The sequence below is a fragment of the Scyliorhinus canicula genome, chromosome 11 (genome assembly GCF_902713615.1).
Source record: "Scyliorhinus canicula chromosome 11, sScyCan1.1, whole genome shotgun sequence".
Classification (NCBI taxonomy): domain Eukaryota; kingdom Metazoa; phylum Chordata; class Chondrichthyes; order Carcharhiniformes; family Scyliorhinidae; genus Scyliorhinus; species Scyliorhinus canicula.
Window position 1 is genome coordinate 49,662,522 of NC_052156.1, and position 18,046 is coordinate 49,680,567.

The 18,046-nt window shown below is 42.2% G+C and overlaps 1 protein-coding gene across 1 annotated transcript in view; it reads left to right on the forward strand.

Annotated features, from left to right (window-relative positions):
- LOC119973077 (ataxin-7) overlaps nucleotides 1-18,046 on the forward strand; it is a 174,702-nt gene that overhangs the window by 47,326 nt on the left and 109,330 nt on the right. The gene's annotated exons all lie outside the window — the stretch shown is intronic.

The following is an 18,046-nucleotide window of genomic DNA, read 5'->3' on the forward strand; positions in this document are numbered from 1 at the left end:
GGGTGTCACCACCACAGCCCAAAGATGTGCAGGGTAGGTGGATTGACCATGCTAAGCTGACCCTTAATTTGAAAAATTAATAATTGAGTACTCTAAATTTAAAAAATAAATAAACAGACTGGTGAAATGGGAAGACAAATGGCAGATACAATTTAATACAGGTAAGTGTGAAGTGATATACCTTGGAAGGAAAACAAAATACAGAGGGCATGTAACCTGAAAATGTAATATTTTGAGAAGGGTGTAAAAACAGATGGACCTGCTGGTGCTTGTTCGCAAATCCTTTTAAAGGTGGCAAGGGCAAGTTGATAAGGCGGTTAAGAAACCTTATGATATACTTGGCTTTGTAAACAGGGTCATTGAATATACTTGCACACAACTGAACTTTTTACCAAAATTATGTTTCGAGTTGACTTTGCAGTTGGCTACAAAAATGTGACCACACAGGTCGGCGATACAAAATCTTGAGACACTGTTTCTGAGGGTGAATGTGACATGCACAGCATTGAGTATTTCACGTTGTTTGACTGGTTGATTTAGTGATGTGCATTTCATTCAATAAGAACTGGTGAATGCGAAGTTGTAAGTGATCTCACTGACAGAGCCATAGACCTTTAGAATGTGCTGAAAATGACATTGAGCAGCCAGGCTCCTGAGATCTTGGGTCGACCAAAAACAGAAATTACTCAGACTATTTCTAATCCTTCCGTGGAACTGATGACTCAGTCAGAGTTGCATTGACAGATGGGGCATTCATTGTGTTACTCACATTGCTGACGGGTTTATTGGGTAGAAAGTGTAGGAGGGTGGGGGAGGGGGGGGGGGCCTTACATTAGAAAGTGAACAGTAACAGGGTTGTGATTTCAACCAGCCCAATTATGTCATTTGCTGCACACATGCCGGGCTTCCCGAGAAATCACCTCTGTTGTTCCTGGTCATTGCCATCAGGTCTTTGCACCCCTCACTTTTTCCGGACAGAAATGAGGAGAAATTCTTTCAGAGGGTTGTCCAACTTTGGAACTCTGCCTCGGTGGTGGAGGTGGGTGTCAATGAATATTTTTAAGAACGGGGTAAATCGATTCTCGTTGAGCATGAGGAACAAAGCTAATGGGGGGGGGGGGGGGCGGGGAGTTGACGGGAATGTAGAATTTGAAACAAACAGATTGGCCAATGGCAGAGCAGGCTCAAGGGGACAAATGGCCTACTTCTATTTCGTAGGTTGATATGTTATAAATCATCCCCCACACAATGATATTGGCACTAATAATGGAATTATCTTTAATTATTTTATTAGTCAAATGACTTGTAACACATTAAGTAACTTGCTTTTATTGGCTGCTTGCTGCCCTGGAGAGTGCTCCCAAATACTGACTTACCACCTCATTGAAAGTAATGAAAGCTGGTTGCAAAATTACCCCAAAATTTAGCTTTTTGTGGCGTTGACACTACAAATAAACTATTTGCTGTGTTACACCATTAAGCTTCCTCAGATATTCAGTATCATTACCACCATGGCAACCATGTCCACATGTTCCAACAGATCCCGTTTCAAGATAAACATGCTAGCTTTCCTGAAAACTGCACAGAAGTATACATAATATGAAAACTACACAAACCTAATAGCAATCTAAGAATATGGATTCTCATTTCTTTCACAAAGTACCTCCACATGTAAGTATACAACCAGTACATCAGAACCACTTTTAATAAGAATCTGTCTTTTATTATACCTCCCTACCAATGTTCCCTCTACTTTCCATATGGAGTGCATGCATGATTTGTATAAATATTAGCCCGTTTATTAAAAAATATTCCATGCAAGAGTGTCCATTTAAAGGGGATGACTTGTGCGTGACTTGAATGGGGGCTTGAGGGAACGTTGTTCTCTACCGTGGCTGCCTGTGGATAACAAAAATTAATGAGTTTTGAATATTTTGAGCAAGATTCTATGATTATGTTCCTTCTGAACAATTTGAACTTTTGCAATTCGATTACTGAATCCACAGTTGCTTTGAGTGAGGAATAACAAGTAACAGTTTTGGACAATTTTCTGTTGCAAGAAAGGAAAGTAATTATATGCTGATCTTCCTTTTCAATTTCTGCTGGTGTTCTTTCTGTGAGAAGTACTAGTTAGAATAGTTCTTAACTTGTTCTTTGCACCAAATATTCACTGGTCAACTGTCAAGCTCTCAAATAACTCCTTATCTGAAAGGTCGAAAATGTAAGACAAACAAGAGATGATTTACACCAGAATACATGGAAGTTATAACACCGAAACAACAGGCCATTTGACCCAATCAGTCTTGTCAGTGCTTAGTGTTCATTTGAACCTTTCTGCTTCCAAGTCTCTTATCTAGATTTTATGTAGCCACTTGCTCTACATAATCTTGAATACTGGCGATTTCTGGTTCGATCACTAATCTTGGGAAGTGAGCCACAGCCTCAACTGCACAAAGAAACCTGCTTCTATCTATCTTAAACACTTGTGACATTGGCCCATAAAGTAATGTTGAAAATGAAATGAAAATCGCTTATTGTCACGAGTAGGCTTCAATGAAGTTACTGTGAAAAGCCCCTAGTCGCCACATTCCGGCGCCTGTCCGGGGAGGCTGGTACGGGAATCGAACCGTGCTGCTGGCCTGCTTGGTCTGCTTTAGAAGCCAACGATTTAGCTCAGTGAACTAAACCAGCCCCTGTTCAAATGACATTTATTACGGGCCAGGGTTTAGAGAACACCGAAGTGTATCATTGGGTTCACCTGACCCATAACTTTTAATAGATTGTGGTTATGGGGAGCACAAGGGCCTACTTTACAGGTGTGATGCAACAGAGATCTAAAATACTTTAAAAACAAAACCATGTTGATTTATGAATCCAGTTAACACTTTATAAACCCACAGTAAACATCTTAACAACTCCACACCAATATCCCCACAGATACAATATTCTATAGGTAACCCTTCAAACTTTCCAAACAACATCCAAAAGACCCTTTTTACAGAAAGACAGCAGGTTTAAATTCGCTACAGAAAAAGGTATTACTTTGAAATCCTCAAATGATCTGGAGACAGTCTTTAGATTGCAGAGAGATCAATGCACCTTCTTGCTGTGACTGCAGCTTCTTCAACTCCAAAATGAAACTAAAACACAGACACACCAGCTTTTTTTGCTCAAAGCGAAAGTAAAAGCAGTCACAGCTCAGCTCCACCCACACACTTACATCACTGCGGCTGTGTGATAAACAGCCATTTCTTAAAGGTACACTCATGATGCAAAGACCTAGTTTTTCAAAACTGTCTCTGTATTTATTCATAGCAGACAGCAGCATATTGAATCTGTGTTGAAACCTCCCTAAAGCCCTATCATTTCATTCATGTGGAGCCCAGTGCTACATACAATAACTCTGGTCTTGGGCAACCTTTAGTATTCTCAACACTTTGTAATAAAACATAAAATTCCATTAATGTTTTTGTGACCTTATCAGCCAAACTGCTGTATTTAATGCCCATTGATCCTCTGTACTCAAACCTTTCTGTTCTTTGCAGCACTACTCTACTCTGACTACCAAATTCGCAAGCATACTGACATCAAATTTCATCTGTTTTTTAAAAAAAAAAGCTTATACCCTGTCTATTAATATCTTTGGCTTAATTTTGGACTTGCAAGACATTAGGTACATGTAATTAGTCAAACTTCATAGGCCTATAATCCCATTAATTAACGTACTCTGCATCAGCCACCAATACTGGGCTTCACTGGCTGTGAGAAAATGTCCTTAATTTTTGATCCAGTTTGCTGTGTTCCCTGTAAATCCACACCCATTAATCTTTTAATCCTTCAAGTCCATGTACACTACATCCACTGAATTGTCTCCATCTTCTACGTTTGTTAGCTCCTCGGAGAACTGAGATTTGTCAAGCTTGATCGTCATTTTAAAATCTGTACTGCCAACATCTAAATCTGCCCCCCCCCCCCCCCCCCCCCCCCCCCATCTCAATCCAGATATGTGATAATTTCATTTTTAAAAATACCAAAACATCTCCTATGTTAAACTAATTGATGATCTGGGTTAGTATGGTGTCCTTCTCTAAAACGGAGACCACCGTGGCCACTGTTCAATCTACCAATGCACGTACACACTCATGGAGCCCTGAAGTACTTTAGCCCTTTGGAAATGTCCTCCTTCTTTCACAGGATTACAGTGTGTATTCCTTGTTTTGTTTGGTGTGTTTTGTTTTCCTCTGGTTTCACCAATTTATGTCTGATTTTTCCCTTTTTATTCACCAGGGTTATACCTTTCTCTGTCCAGAAGACTCTTTTACAAGCCTTTTAATTTTTAAAATTTAACTTCCCATAAAACCATTATGGTTTTCTCGAATTGCACATTCTGCTCATTCTGCAATCTATGTTCAAACGGGGACCATTTTGAAGTCACAATTCTACTTCATGTGCACTAATCGTCAGCAACTTTCCCACTTAACTGTCTTGAAAATGCAGCACTCGCGCAAGTCCTGTATTTAAAAAGTTTTGTTTAGGAGTAATCAGAGTTACCAAGATGTTTTCCTGCCTCTAGGTCATCTGACGACTGGCCAACTCTTAATACTAAAATATTATCCTATATTTTAGTTCTTGCATGTTAGACTGAAGTACTCAGCACCAGGGACCCAGTTTCGATTCCGGCTTTGGATGATTGTGTGGAGTTTGCAAGTTCTCCCCGTGCCTGCGTGGGTTTCCTCCAGGTGCTCCGGTTTCCTCCCACAGTCCAAAGATGTGCAGGTTGGATAGATTGGTCTTGCTAAGTTGCCCCTTAGTGTCTAAAGGTTAGTTGGGGTTGCGGGGATAAGGCAGGGGAGTGGGCCTAGATAGGGTGCTCTTTTGGCGGGTCAGTGCAGATTCAATGGGCCAAATGGCCGCCTCCTCCACTGAAGGGATTCTGTGACACTTTAGACACTGCTACTGTTGGAGATAATTGAGGCAATAAACTAAGGTGCCATCTTCTCCCTCAAGTGCAAGTACAGTACAGCACAGAACAGGCCCTCCGGCCCTCGATGTTGTGCCGAGCATTGTCCAAAACCAAGATCAAGCTATCCCACTCCCTGTCATTCTGGTGTGCTCCATGTGCCTATCCAATAACCGCTTGAAAGTTCCTCAAATGTCCGACTCCACTATCACAGCAGGCAGTCCATTCCACACCCTAACCACTCTGAGTAAAGAACCTACCTCGGACATCCCTCCTATATCTCCCACCCTGAATCTTATAGTTATGCCCCCTTGTAACAGCTACATCCACCAGAGGAAATCGTCTCTGAACATCCACTCTATCTATCCCCCTCTTAAATGATGCTATATCAGATATGGTAGCTTCTCCCTTTTATCCTAGCTGATAATTATCCTTCAACTGAAATCGCCCAGAACAGATTATCTAGGCATTATCACAGTACCGTTTTGAGAATCTTGCTGTACACAAATTTGCTGCATGTTTCCCACATTGCAATGGTGACCCCAGTTCAAATGTTTAAAATATATTGCGAGCCTCCTCTCTTCATTGGCTACTTTAGTGATAACCCATCTATTTTCCCTTCTTTGTTTCATAGGCGGTAAGCACAAACACTCCAGTGTTTCTGATTAATCTCAGTTGGAGCCAGAGGTTTTCTCAATTTGAAATTTCCTGGTAAAGATAGTCAAGGTAGTCACCCCACCCAATCCATCAGGCTTGGGATCCTTTCTAAACCTTGTATATTGAGGTTTCTGAAATTCAGATATATCCTCAAAGTTCAGTAACTTTTGTGAAGGCCAGCAGCTCAAGGTCTTAACACATTATTCATGTTGATTCTAGAAGGATTTAATAGCCTTGTGATATGTTGACATTTTATGATGTCTCCTGATTTGGTCCTTGGTGAAAAGGAATGAACAGGTGCATTGTTCCTAATGTTTAAAATGTGTCCTGAGCTGTGTTCTATCTGTATTTAATCTTAATAGACTGGCCTGAACAGTTTGAGTACCTTCTCCATATTGGCAGCGAAAGGTTTTACATGATTAGCAATGTGAACTAAGCTCAGCATCCTGTGAGGGAACTGATGGAAATGTGGCAGTCTTCTGCAAGAAAGCCTCATGTTTTTTTAATTAAAAAGAAAGTACAGCTTAGTCACTTACCTCATTCACTTAACCATTTAACTGTCTCCACCATTAGTGGCATGTGAACCCTTACAAAACCTGGCAGCCATAATCTTCAAGTTCCAACTCCTGGCTGACTGGGAGGGCCGAAGGGCCTGTTCCTGTGCTGTAATTTTCTTTGTTCTTTGACCTGTGCTCCCCATAAATTTACAGCTGGGTTGTCCAATTTGGGTCAGCCAGGTTGAAGAATACTGAAAAATACCTACTAGCTTTAAACAACTGTATGTCAAACTCAATAAGGCTGGCAATCAAACATAATTCAGTTCCATATAATGTTTGGAATCAGATTGAATATTTGAAAAAAAGGTCAAATTTAACCCTTCCCTTGTGGAAGTGACTGAGTGGCTTACTGTTGCAACTATCATGTCAGTAATAAACTGGGGTATGTTTTCTAGTAGTGTTGGCTATTGAACCCAAAGAAACAATGTCTATTAAAGTCAATATGGAGGTTGTAAATGTTGGGCTGACAATGTGTAAACCCATAGTAAAACTGTCAACATTTATTTACAGTGCCATTAGGTGATAGTCCAACATTGTGTGAAATGGAAGTTAAATAGCCCATTATGGTTAATGGATCAGGTGCAAATGTTCCTGTTGTTGAATTGTAGTTGATCTGGTTACAATATCTAAGCCACCTAGTGATTGTATCTGGTTAAGTACAAGTAAAGGAACCTGGCTATAATGTTTTTAAAAGCAGCAAAACAGTGAGCCCCCAGTGACTTCCATGAAGTAGAAAAGACCCAAAATTTCTGTGAATTTGGACTGAGCTGTCGGCATTCACCATCAGTACCTTTCTGAATCCAGCCGCAACTTGGTATTTGACACAAGTGTCAATTAATCACGGAACTGCCTTTCTGAATGAACAATTCACCTAGTGCCATTCCTCAGCCATTTTGCTGTAACCCTGCACATTCTTCCTTTTCAGATAATCCCTCTAGAATTGGATTTTACATGATTAGCCTTGATTGGACCTGCCTTCACCACAATCTCACAGGCAGTGTATTCCAGATTATAACCACTTTGTGTGAAAAAGCATCTCCTCATGTCTCCATTACTTACTATTGCCAATTACTTAAATCTGTCTCCTCTTGTTCACCATGTGTAAATTTGAAGTTGTAGCCTGAAATTGCAGCCTATCATTCAGTGCTCCTGCTCCACCACAAAAATGCTCAAAACACCCCTCCCCAAGACATCACTTTTTTAAAAACAAAAACAGAAAATGTTGGATAGGGCAGCATCTGTGGAGAGTGAAACACACTCCACATTTTGAGTCCATATGACCCTTCTATAGAACTGTTCTACCCTTTTTCTGCTCTATCATTCCCCCCCCCCCCCCATAATTAAGGGGCAATTTAGCATTGCCAACCACCTACCCAGCACATCATTGGATTGTGGGGGGTGAGACCCACGCAGACACTGGTAGAATGGGCAAACTCCACACGGACTGTGGCGCTGTGAGGCAGCAGTACTAACCACTGCACCACCGTGCTGTCCCAGCTATATCATTGTTAACAAACCCATAGTTAGTTAATCATTGTTCAGTGAAATGTAACCGTTTTTAACAGCACTCTGTAGTAGCTACTGCTGAACAACTGATGTGACCCTGAAAAAGTGATTTTATATTTGCAGAAAGTTGTTAAATGTCTCCACTATGATAATTACTCGACTTAAATAATTAAAGATTTTTTCATGATGCTTGAACTTCCATATAATCCCAAGCTTTTTATTCTGTAATTTAAAAAAAAAATTATTGATGTCAACCATGAGGCATCAAGTAGATGCAAAAGAGGAAGTGAGGACCAACAACAGGCGTTATGGTGCCGGAAGAGAGACCATTGCTGGAGACATTTCCAGGTATGCAGTATGACAATTCCTATAATTGGCCTCTTGGACACCTTGATGACATCACTTCAGTTCAATGCCAGGAATCCCCATTAAACAATGCTGCAATCAGTTGCCTGTCATGAAAGCAGAGCACTTAATACTTTTCAGCACAGCTTTCATGCTTCCCCACTAACTGCAAAAATCTGGGCCAAATTATTAAACTCTTACTGACCTTTATTCATTCATGGGATGTGGGCATCACTAGCTGGACCAATATTTATTGCCCAAACCTAATTGCCCATGAGAAAGTAGTGGTGAGCATCAACCATGAACTGCTACAGCCTATGTAGTGTAGATACACCCCCAGTGTGATGGAGGGATTTTCAGGATTTTGATCCACTGACAGTGAAGCAACAGCAACATATCTCCAAGGTCTTGATGGTGAATAGCTTGGAGGGGAACTCCAAGGTGGAAGTGTTCCCATGTGGTCACTGCCCTTGTCCCTCCAGATGATAGTGGTTGTGGGTTTGGACGGTGCTGTCTAAGGAGCCTTGCTGAGTTTCTGCAGTGCATCCTGTAGATGGAACACACTTACCACTGTGCATCGGTGGTGGAGGGAGTGAATGTTTGTGGATGGGATGCTAATCAAGCAGACCGACTTTGATGGTGTTGAGCTTCTTCTGTGTTGTTGGAGCTGCACTTAGCCAGGCAAGTGCAGAGTATCCCATCACATCTTGACTTACGTCTTGACTTTGAGTGAGGAGCTAGTTACTCTTTGCAGGATTCCCAGTCTGCTCTTGTCGCCATAATATTTATATGGCTAGTCCAGTTCAGTTTCTGGTCAATGATAACCCCAGGGTGTTAGTGTGGAATTCAGCAGTGGTAAATGCCATTGAATGTCAAGTGGTGATGGTTGGATTCTCTTTTGTTGGAGATGGTCATTCCCTAGTACTTGTGTGGCACGAATGTTACTTATCCATCCATATTGGCCAGGTCTTGCTGCATTTGTATATGATTCCTCAGATATTGAAGCAGTTCATGAACGATGTAATATCTGCCATCATCCCCACTTCTGACCTTATGATGGAAGGGAGGTCATTGATGAAGCAGCTGAAGATGGTTAAGCCAAGGACACTACCCTGAGGAACTCCTGCAGTGATGTCCTGGAGCTGAAATGAGTGACTTCCAACCACCACAACCATCTTTCTTTGTGCCAGGTATAACTCCAACCAGCAGAGAGATTTTCCCCAGATTCCCATTGTCTCCAGTTTAGTACGGCTTCTGATGCCACGCTTGGTCAAATGGTGCATTGATGTCAAGGGCAGCCATGCTCCCCTCACCTCTGGAGTTCAGCTTTTTAGTCCATGTTTGAGTTAATGCTGTAATGCCAGGAGGCAAGTGGCCCTGACGGAACCCAAATTGAGTGCCAATGAGTAGGTTATTGCTAAACAAGTGCTGCTTAATAGCACTGTTGTTAACCCATTGCATCACTTTGATAATCATGCGTCAACTGATGGGGTACTAATTGGCTGGGTTGGATTTATCTTGGGTTTTGTGTACAGGACATTTTTGGGAAACTTTTCGCATTTCTGGGTGTCAGTTGTAGCTGTACTGAAACAGCTTGTCTATGGGTGCAGCCATGTTCTGGAGCACAAGCACTAGAATATTGTCAGAGCCCATAGCCTTTGAAGTATCCAGTGCCTTCAGCTGTTCCTTTAATGTCATGTGGAGTAAATCCAGTGAGTTTATTGTCCTCCACCATTTACGACTGGGTGTGGCAGGAGTGCAGAGCTTGGATTCCTTGGTTATGCAATTGCTTAGCTCTATCTATTGCATGCTATTTTCACTGTTTGACACATGAGTAATCCTGTGTTATAAATAAGTCAACAATATTTTTTGGGTATGCCTGGTGTTGCTACTCATGTCCTCCTGCACTCTTCATTGAACCGGGGTTGATGCCCCTGACCGGGGTTGATGCCAGGAGGCAAGTGGCCCTGACGGAACCCAAATTGAGTGCCAATGAGTAGGTTATTGCTAAACAAGTGCTGCTTAATAGCACTGTTGTTAACCCATTGCATCACTTTGATAATCATGCGTCAACTGATGGGGTACTAATTGGCTGGGTACTAGTGGTAATGGTAGAGTGGAGATATGCCAGGCCATGAGATTACAGATCCGAATACGATTCGGTCTTCAATTTCTCAATCTGCTCGAAATCTATCCCAATTAGCACAGCACTTAGCCAACAAGAGGGGGTGCAATTCTAGATTTAGCCTTGGGAAATGAAGCTGGGCAAGTGGATGAAGTAGCAGTGGTGGATTATTTTGGCAATAGTTAGCATAATATAGTTAGATTTAGCATCATTATGGAAAGGATAAAAGTAGAATTGGAGTAAAAGGCTAAATTGAGGGAAGACCAATTTGACAAAAGAGGTGAGCTGGCAGAGTGGATTGGGTACAGTTATTGGAAGGAAAAACTGTCAAATCACTGGGAGGTGTTCCAAGCTCAAATTCTACAATGTAGACATGTCCCCACAAAGCAAAAGTGTGGTACTGCCAAATCTAGAGTCCCCTGGTAATCCAGAAGATATAGGGTAAGAAAAGGCTGAAAAAGCAGGTTTATAACCGTCACAAAAATCTTAATACTGTAGGAATTCTAGAGGAGCACAGAAAGTACAGGGATGAAGGAAACATGGAAACTGGGAAGCAAATTGGCAGGTAAATGCAATGGAAATCCTAAGATTTTTTTTACAGTACATTAAGAACAAGAGAATAACTAAGGAAAAGAGAATTTCAGAGATGTACATGGTAACTTAATTCAAAAGATGTGGGCAGGGTTCTCAACGAGTACTTTAGATCTTTTCTTCACTAAGGAGAGGGGTGATGCACAAAATCTAGTTTAAGAGGAGTGTGAAATATTAGATACAATAAGCATAGTGAGAGAGGAACTACTGAGGGGACTAACATCCTTAAGTGGATAATTGACTGGGGCCAGATGGATTATATTCCAAACAGTTGAAGGAGGCCAGGGAGGAAATAGCGGATGCTCCAAGGATCATTTTCTAATCCACACCTAGATACAGGTGAGGTCCAAGAGAATTGGAGATCTGCAAATATGCTGTTATTTTAAAAAGGGTGCGAGTGACGTGCCCAAGTAATACATAGGCCAGTCAGGTTGACTCCGGTGGTGGGCAAATCATTGGAAACAATTTTGAGAGACAGGATAAATTCTCAGGTAGAAAGGCACGGATAGTCAGTATGGTTTTTGTTCGGGGAAGATCGTGTTGTACTAAGTTAATAGAATTTTTTTTGAGGAAACAACAAGGGAGGAATAATGAGGGTAGTGCCGTGCATGTTGTCTACGTGGATTTCAGTAAGGCATTTGACAAAGTCCCACATGGCATACTGGCCAGAAAAGTGAGATTTGATGGGATACAGAGGAAGGTGGCAGGAGGTTGGACCCAAAATTGGCCCAGTGACTGGAAACAATTGGTAATGATCGATGGATGGTTTTGCAAATAGAAAATGGTTTCCAGGGGTGTTCCACAGGACACCGTGTTGGAGTCCTTGTTGTTTGATGTATATATTAATGATTTAGACTTAAATGTGGAAAGCATGATTGGGAAACTTGCTGATGACACAAAAATTGACCGTGTAATTAGTGAAGAGGATAGTTAAAAAATTTTTTTTTTAATTTTATAAAAAGAGTACCCAATTCATTTTTTCCAATTAAGGGACAATTTAGCATGGCCAATCCACCTACCCTGAACTTCTTTGGGTTGTGGGGGTGAAATCCACACAAACATGGGGAGAATGTACAAACTCCACATGGATAGTAACCCAGAGCCGGGATCGAACCTGGGACCTCAGCGCCGCGAGGCAGCTGTGCTAACCACTGTGCCACCGTGCTGCCTTTGATGAGGTTAGTTGCCGATTCTAGAATGCTATCAATAGTTTGGTTGAATGAGCAGAGAAGTGGCAAATGTAATTCATTCAGTAAATGCATTTGGGGAGGGCCGACAAAGTATGGGAATATTTAATAAATGGGAAGATATTGGAAGGGGTTGAGAAAATGAGAATGCATTTCTCCAGATCCTCGAAGGTGGCTGGCCAAGTGGTCGAGAAAGCCGATGGAATGCTTTCCTTTAAAGTTGTTTTCCTTCAAACAGAGGAGGCTAAGGGGCGACCTTGTTGAATTGTGCAAAATTGAGGGGCCTAATAGGGTAGACGGGAACAATTTGTTTCCCCTAGCTGAGGGATCCATTGCCTGGTGAGTGGGAGAAGGATTAGAGGTGACACAATGAAAGACTTCCACCCAGATGGTTGGGTGTCTGGAATTCACTGCCTACATTTGTGGTTGAGGCTGAAACACTCAACTCATTTGCATCTGAAATGCTGTATGTAACCTGCAAGGCTACGGAGCAGAAGCTGGAAAGAGGGATTAAAATGAGCGGATAGTTTTTTTTTCCTTTGGCCAGCGTTGACACAACAGACTGAATGGCCCCTTTCTGTACCTTTCTGTTCTATGATTCTACAACAAAATTGTGAAAATGGGACTTCTGTTGATCATATTGCCTCCAATTGATGACAAGTTGAATCCAATGTGAGTGCCAGTGACCCAGGATAGCCATGGCTAAATGATTTTCATTTAGCTAAAATGTCTTTTGAAAAGGTGGAAAATTTCAGGTCCAACTACCAGTGTTCCCTCTAAACTATGCAGATGCATGGCTGTGCCCTACTGTAGCCTGTACTATGTAGTGTAATAAAGAGGCACTGGACAACAGAAAAATTAGCGAAACCCTGACGATGCCATCTTCTTTTCCCGTGATTCAGGAGGTTTTGACCACTTATTATTTTAAGGAAGATAAATCCTTCACTCCACCCACAATTCCCCTGTACTGTGATGTTCCCAGTGATAATAAAACAAGCACTACATGTGATTGCAATGAGCAAATAAGTTTTTAAAAAAAGTTTATTTACCGTCTGTTTTTATTATCTGGAGGGTCATTTTTGGTAGCTCTGGGGCGTGATTCTCCACGAACCGGCGGGGCGGGCACCTCTGCTGCGAAGGCATGACGTGAACCACTCTGGCGTTGGGCCACCCTGAAGGTGCGGAATCCTCCGCACCTTCAGGGGCTAGGCCTTCGCCAGAGTGGTTTGCGCCGCACCGGCCGGCGCGGAAGGGGCTTGGTGCCATGCCAACTGGCGCCGAAGGGCCTCCGCCGGCCGGCGAGTTGGCGCATACGCAGGAGCGGCAGCGTGTGCTGGTGTCATCCTAGCGCATGCTCAGGGGGGTTCATCTCCGCGCCGGCCATCGCGGACTGTTACCCCAGCCGGCGCGGAGGAATAGAGTGCGTCCATGGCACAGGCCTGCCCGCGGATCGGATGGCTCCAATCATGGTCCAGGCCACCATGGGGGACACCCCCGTGGCGTGATAGCTATGCCCCCCGAGGAGCCAGGTCCCGCCGGTAAATACCTGTTGTAACATACGCTGGCGGGACCGGCCGAAAACGGGCAGCCACTCAGGCCGGAGAATTGCCGGGGGTTGGCCGCTGCCAGCAACCCCCGACTGGCGCGATTCCCGCCCCCGCCAAATCCCCAGCACCTGCGAATTCGGCAGCTGGTGGGGGTGGGGGGGGGGGGGGGGGGGGGGGGCTGGGAGAATCCCGCCCCTGGTCTTTTCGCTCCTATTGGAGACCCTGGCTGTAAGAAAAACTTGGCCAAATAAATAATGGAGAGGACCGGCAGCAGCAAGTCTATGTGATTGATACTGGTTCTGTTCTGGGCCAGGTGGAGGCGGGGGGTGAGCTAGATTGCTTCTTGGGTATGTATGTAACCTCCTTTTGGAACTCGGATTCTCGTGGATTTTCTTTGTGTTTTTTGTATTGTTGGGTGTGATTTATCCGTTCTTGTCTTTTGCATGGGTGCAGTTGAGTCTGATATCCAAAAGAAATGGCCATGTTGTGTTGCTGATGCCTATGATGCTGCCTGAGCTGAGTGATTTTGTGTGTTGGTGTGCATGCAACATGACTGCGAGTAGTGTGATGTGGGAGGATGTGCACTGTCCTGTCATGTCATGTTTTTAATCCTGTCCTTTCCATGGTTAATGATGGGGTCACAGGAATCTTCGGTTTCTCCCAGTGATTGTACCGAGCCTGTTGAGATGTTGTTTTCCTGTTCCGCTTTGTGCACATGTATGTTGAGCCTTTTTGTTCCACTCCTTATTTAAGATATTTCGTAGTTTTGATGCGTCTGTTTCAAAAATGTAAAATTCTAATAAATATAATTAGAAGTTTATTTACCTGAATGCTAAACAAGAGGGTCCCACTTTCAGAGGACACGCATACTGATGATCAGCAATCCCTTGTTTCTGTTCCTTTGCGCCAGATATGATTCTAGCCACCGAGAGTTTTCTCTCCAATCATCCCTGGTGCCTCACTCAAACAAACGTTGCCTCAATGTCGAGGGCAATCAACCGTCCTTCCTTTTCTGGAATTTGGCTTGTATGTCCCAAGATTGGACTAGGACTGTAATGGCATTGCCTACATCATTAGCCTTTGGAAGTAGGTGATCTTTGTGATGGAGAGGATGTGGGTTCAAATAGGGATGACAACACCCCAACCTTGTGAACAGCTTGAACCAGTGAATGGAGAGGGGAATACAGCTCCTGCAAAGGTACAGAATTTGGGGTGAACTGAAGACCATTCCTTCAGCATGCCCAACATTTAATTGACGAAATTGGCTTATCCAAGTCTGATGTTTGATTAGAAGTGTGAGGCTGAGGCAGATAGTGGAGTGATATGGGTTTCCTCATCATGCATAATGGAGTTTGCCCCATGCCCATGGATGTTGTCACCATGAGACAGCAAGTAGATGAGAAAGGGGAAGTGGGGACCAACAATCGGCATGCTGGTGCAGGAAGAGAGGCTGCTGCTGGAGATATTCTGTTTCGGGAAGATTGGAACCAAGTGAGGATAGAAATAAACTGGAGAATGTGTGAATGTTGTGGTGTTGGAAGGTGTCGTCAAGGGTTAATGCAGCATCATTACTGTCAAAGAGGATGTCACTTGTGACTTTGATACGGATGTTTTGGCATGGATAGAAACCTGACAGTAATGATTCAAACATGCGAGATGGAGAAATGAGAAAAAGGTGCACGTCGTTTTGAAGCATCTTTGGCATCTGAATGAAGCGTCTGAATCTTGGTGACAAATTCACTATGTAGTTTATAGTACTGTGTCCCAAAATTACATTCAATGCTATGGCTCTGTGGGGAAAACCCAATTGGAAAATTCAGCATGTTTCCTGTCGTGCCAGATCTTGTCTGGCCTCGAAACAAACTGCTGTAACCAAAATGACCTGGCCTTTGAGCATATTTGCCGGCCCCTGCTGCTCAGTTTGTTATTTGTACAAGAGTTCCACTTTCCAGTGCATATGACTGCCTGCTCTTACCTGAGACGGCATTGTAATCTTCAGATGAGAAGGAGAAAAATATCACACCTAACAACTTACAGGAAGCTTCGTAAAATGGCAGCTCTTTAAATTTATTAGATATCTACTTGAAGATGAAGTATGTACTAATGTACAGCAGGTGCGCAGGGATTAAAAGATTAGCTTGCTGGTTGCCTATTTACACGCTGATGTTCATTTGGAGCTATTAACAGTTCATTGCTGGAACGCAAGAAAAGCTTTTTAATAACAAGTACATTTTGAAGCTGAATTCCACGTGTAAACATGGGGATATTAAATTTTAGGTGGCTCTATTTAAAATGATACAAATCATTATAGATTCTGTGGTAACATGATCATATCACTGTATGAGCAGGCATATTTGCCTGGCTTTTCCTCATTTTATATATTTTATTTTAAATGTGGACACCATGACTGATATTTTGAATATGTTGTTTTAAGGTATCTGATTTGTTGAATCTGGTACACGTCTAGCTTATTTGTATTATGTAGACTAATGCTTCAATTCAGCTCATTGTTATGCTGGTAATCTGTCCTCTCTTGTTATGTAAAATAAGTACAGGTCTGGATGAGATCTGAAAATTATGGTCTAGTGGTAATGTCACCGGTTAGGAATATTGCCCTGGGGATTCAAGTTCAAATCCCACCATGGCAGCTGGTGAAATTTAAATTCTTGTTAATAAATCTGGAATTGAAGCTTGTCTCAATAATGGTGACCATGGCAACAATCATTGATTGTTGGAAAATCCCATCCAGTTCACTAATGTTCTTTTGGGAAGGAAATCACCTGGTCTGACTTGCATGTAACTCCAGGCTCAACAGTAATGTGGTTGACTCTTAATTGCCCCCTTAAATGGCCTAGGTAAGCCTTCCACTTTAAGGGTAATTAGGTGTGGGCAATAAATGCTGCCCTTACCAGCGATCCTCTGTTTCCATGAAAGAATAAAGAGAAAAGAAATGCTGGAACACTGATCTCCTGGCAAGAGAAAGAATTGGCGTTTCTTTATAATCAAGATAAAGGTTGATTATCTTTCTTCAGAACTTAACAACCTGAAATGTTAACTCTTACTCTCCACAGATGCTGCCTGGCCTGCTGAGCATTTTCAGCATTTGTTTTCAAATTTGATTTCCAGTACCCCACAGTATTTTACGTTTGAATGTACAGATGTTTCTCTTTTCTTCCTTGTCCACTTATCAAGTGGACAATGCGTCTTTGTATCTTTATTATAGTTTAAATGTCTTGTGTATGGCATGCACATCCTGTAGATGTTGCAATTGTTTCCTGTCCTTGTTTTCTTGTTACTCTTTTTTTCCTTCGGAACAGTTTCTCGTTACTCTTTTCTTTCTGTAACAGTTTAAGAGTTTTACCCCTTGCTCAGTCTCCAAGGACAATAGGTGGTGCTGTTCTTCCATTTCAAGTGCCCATGTTCTTTTTCACACTCCCCACTCTAATTCTTCCCATTATACAAGCCACTGTGACTGCATTTTCAACTGTTCTAAGGTCTTGAAATAGTATAAGCATTTGAAGAACCTATAACCAGGAAATGTGCCTATCACTTTTCATAGGAAGACTGTCAGTCATCTTTCCACTGTTCTCACACCTTTGGATCTCCTCTAAGAATTTTTACATCCAGCAAGCTCTTTCTCTAAAATCCATACTCTGCTAATTCCGCCTCATTGTTCCTATGCCCCAAAACCATTGTTTAGTTTTCTGTCTTGATAATCAAGGTCACTTTTTAAACTTCTACAAACTGGGCTTACGATATATATATTTATATTGTGTATAATATGCATTGTGTATTTTAAGTACATTTTCCCAGCTTATTGCAGTGCCCCATCCAGTACATCATCATCATCATCATCATCACTTCCTGCCTGAATTTAGAACCACAAGTTTTCAACATTTCATTTGGCTAATTTACACTGCTGTGCCCTGTTCTGACTCTTTTTTTAAAAAGGAAAACATTGCTGAGTCATTACATTAACCCTTTTCCATGCCTGTGTTGGTGTGGTGAGTAAGCAAAAATGCATCAGTGAAATATCACTTTGTTACTTCTCCAGATAAGTCTCGTATTTAACAGAGGTCAAATATTGCCTGTGTTAATGGTGAGAAGAATTTACCTCTACTTTGTATTGAGGAGTTTCTTTTGGGGTTTGGCTGTCCTTAAACCTTGAGCAAAGCTAAAGCAGTTGATATATTGATGTTGAAATACAGTTGATATATTGCTGTAATACTGTGATGTATTTTCACATGGGCATGCACAATACAGCTCATCTGATTCATTTGGCATTACGTAGGACCCAAGGTTTAACTGCTGTTTGCAGTGTTTGACCTGGATAATGTGATCACGTGACTGTTACTGGTGCGGTTATTTGCAGCAGCAGTTTACTAGTTCGTATTTTGGCTTATTTGATGGAGGGATAGGAGAGAAGGTTTAGAATCCACAAAATATCTGCTGCTTTTTGTGCTTGTTGATCTTCCTATTCTGATGTGGAATCAGATGTTTTTATTATTGTAGATATGAATTTGAAGTAATTTTGCTTTACTGAGAACGTAGCTAGTATTGCCATGAAAATT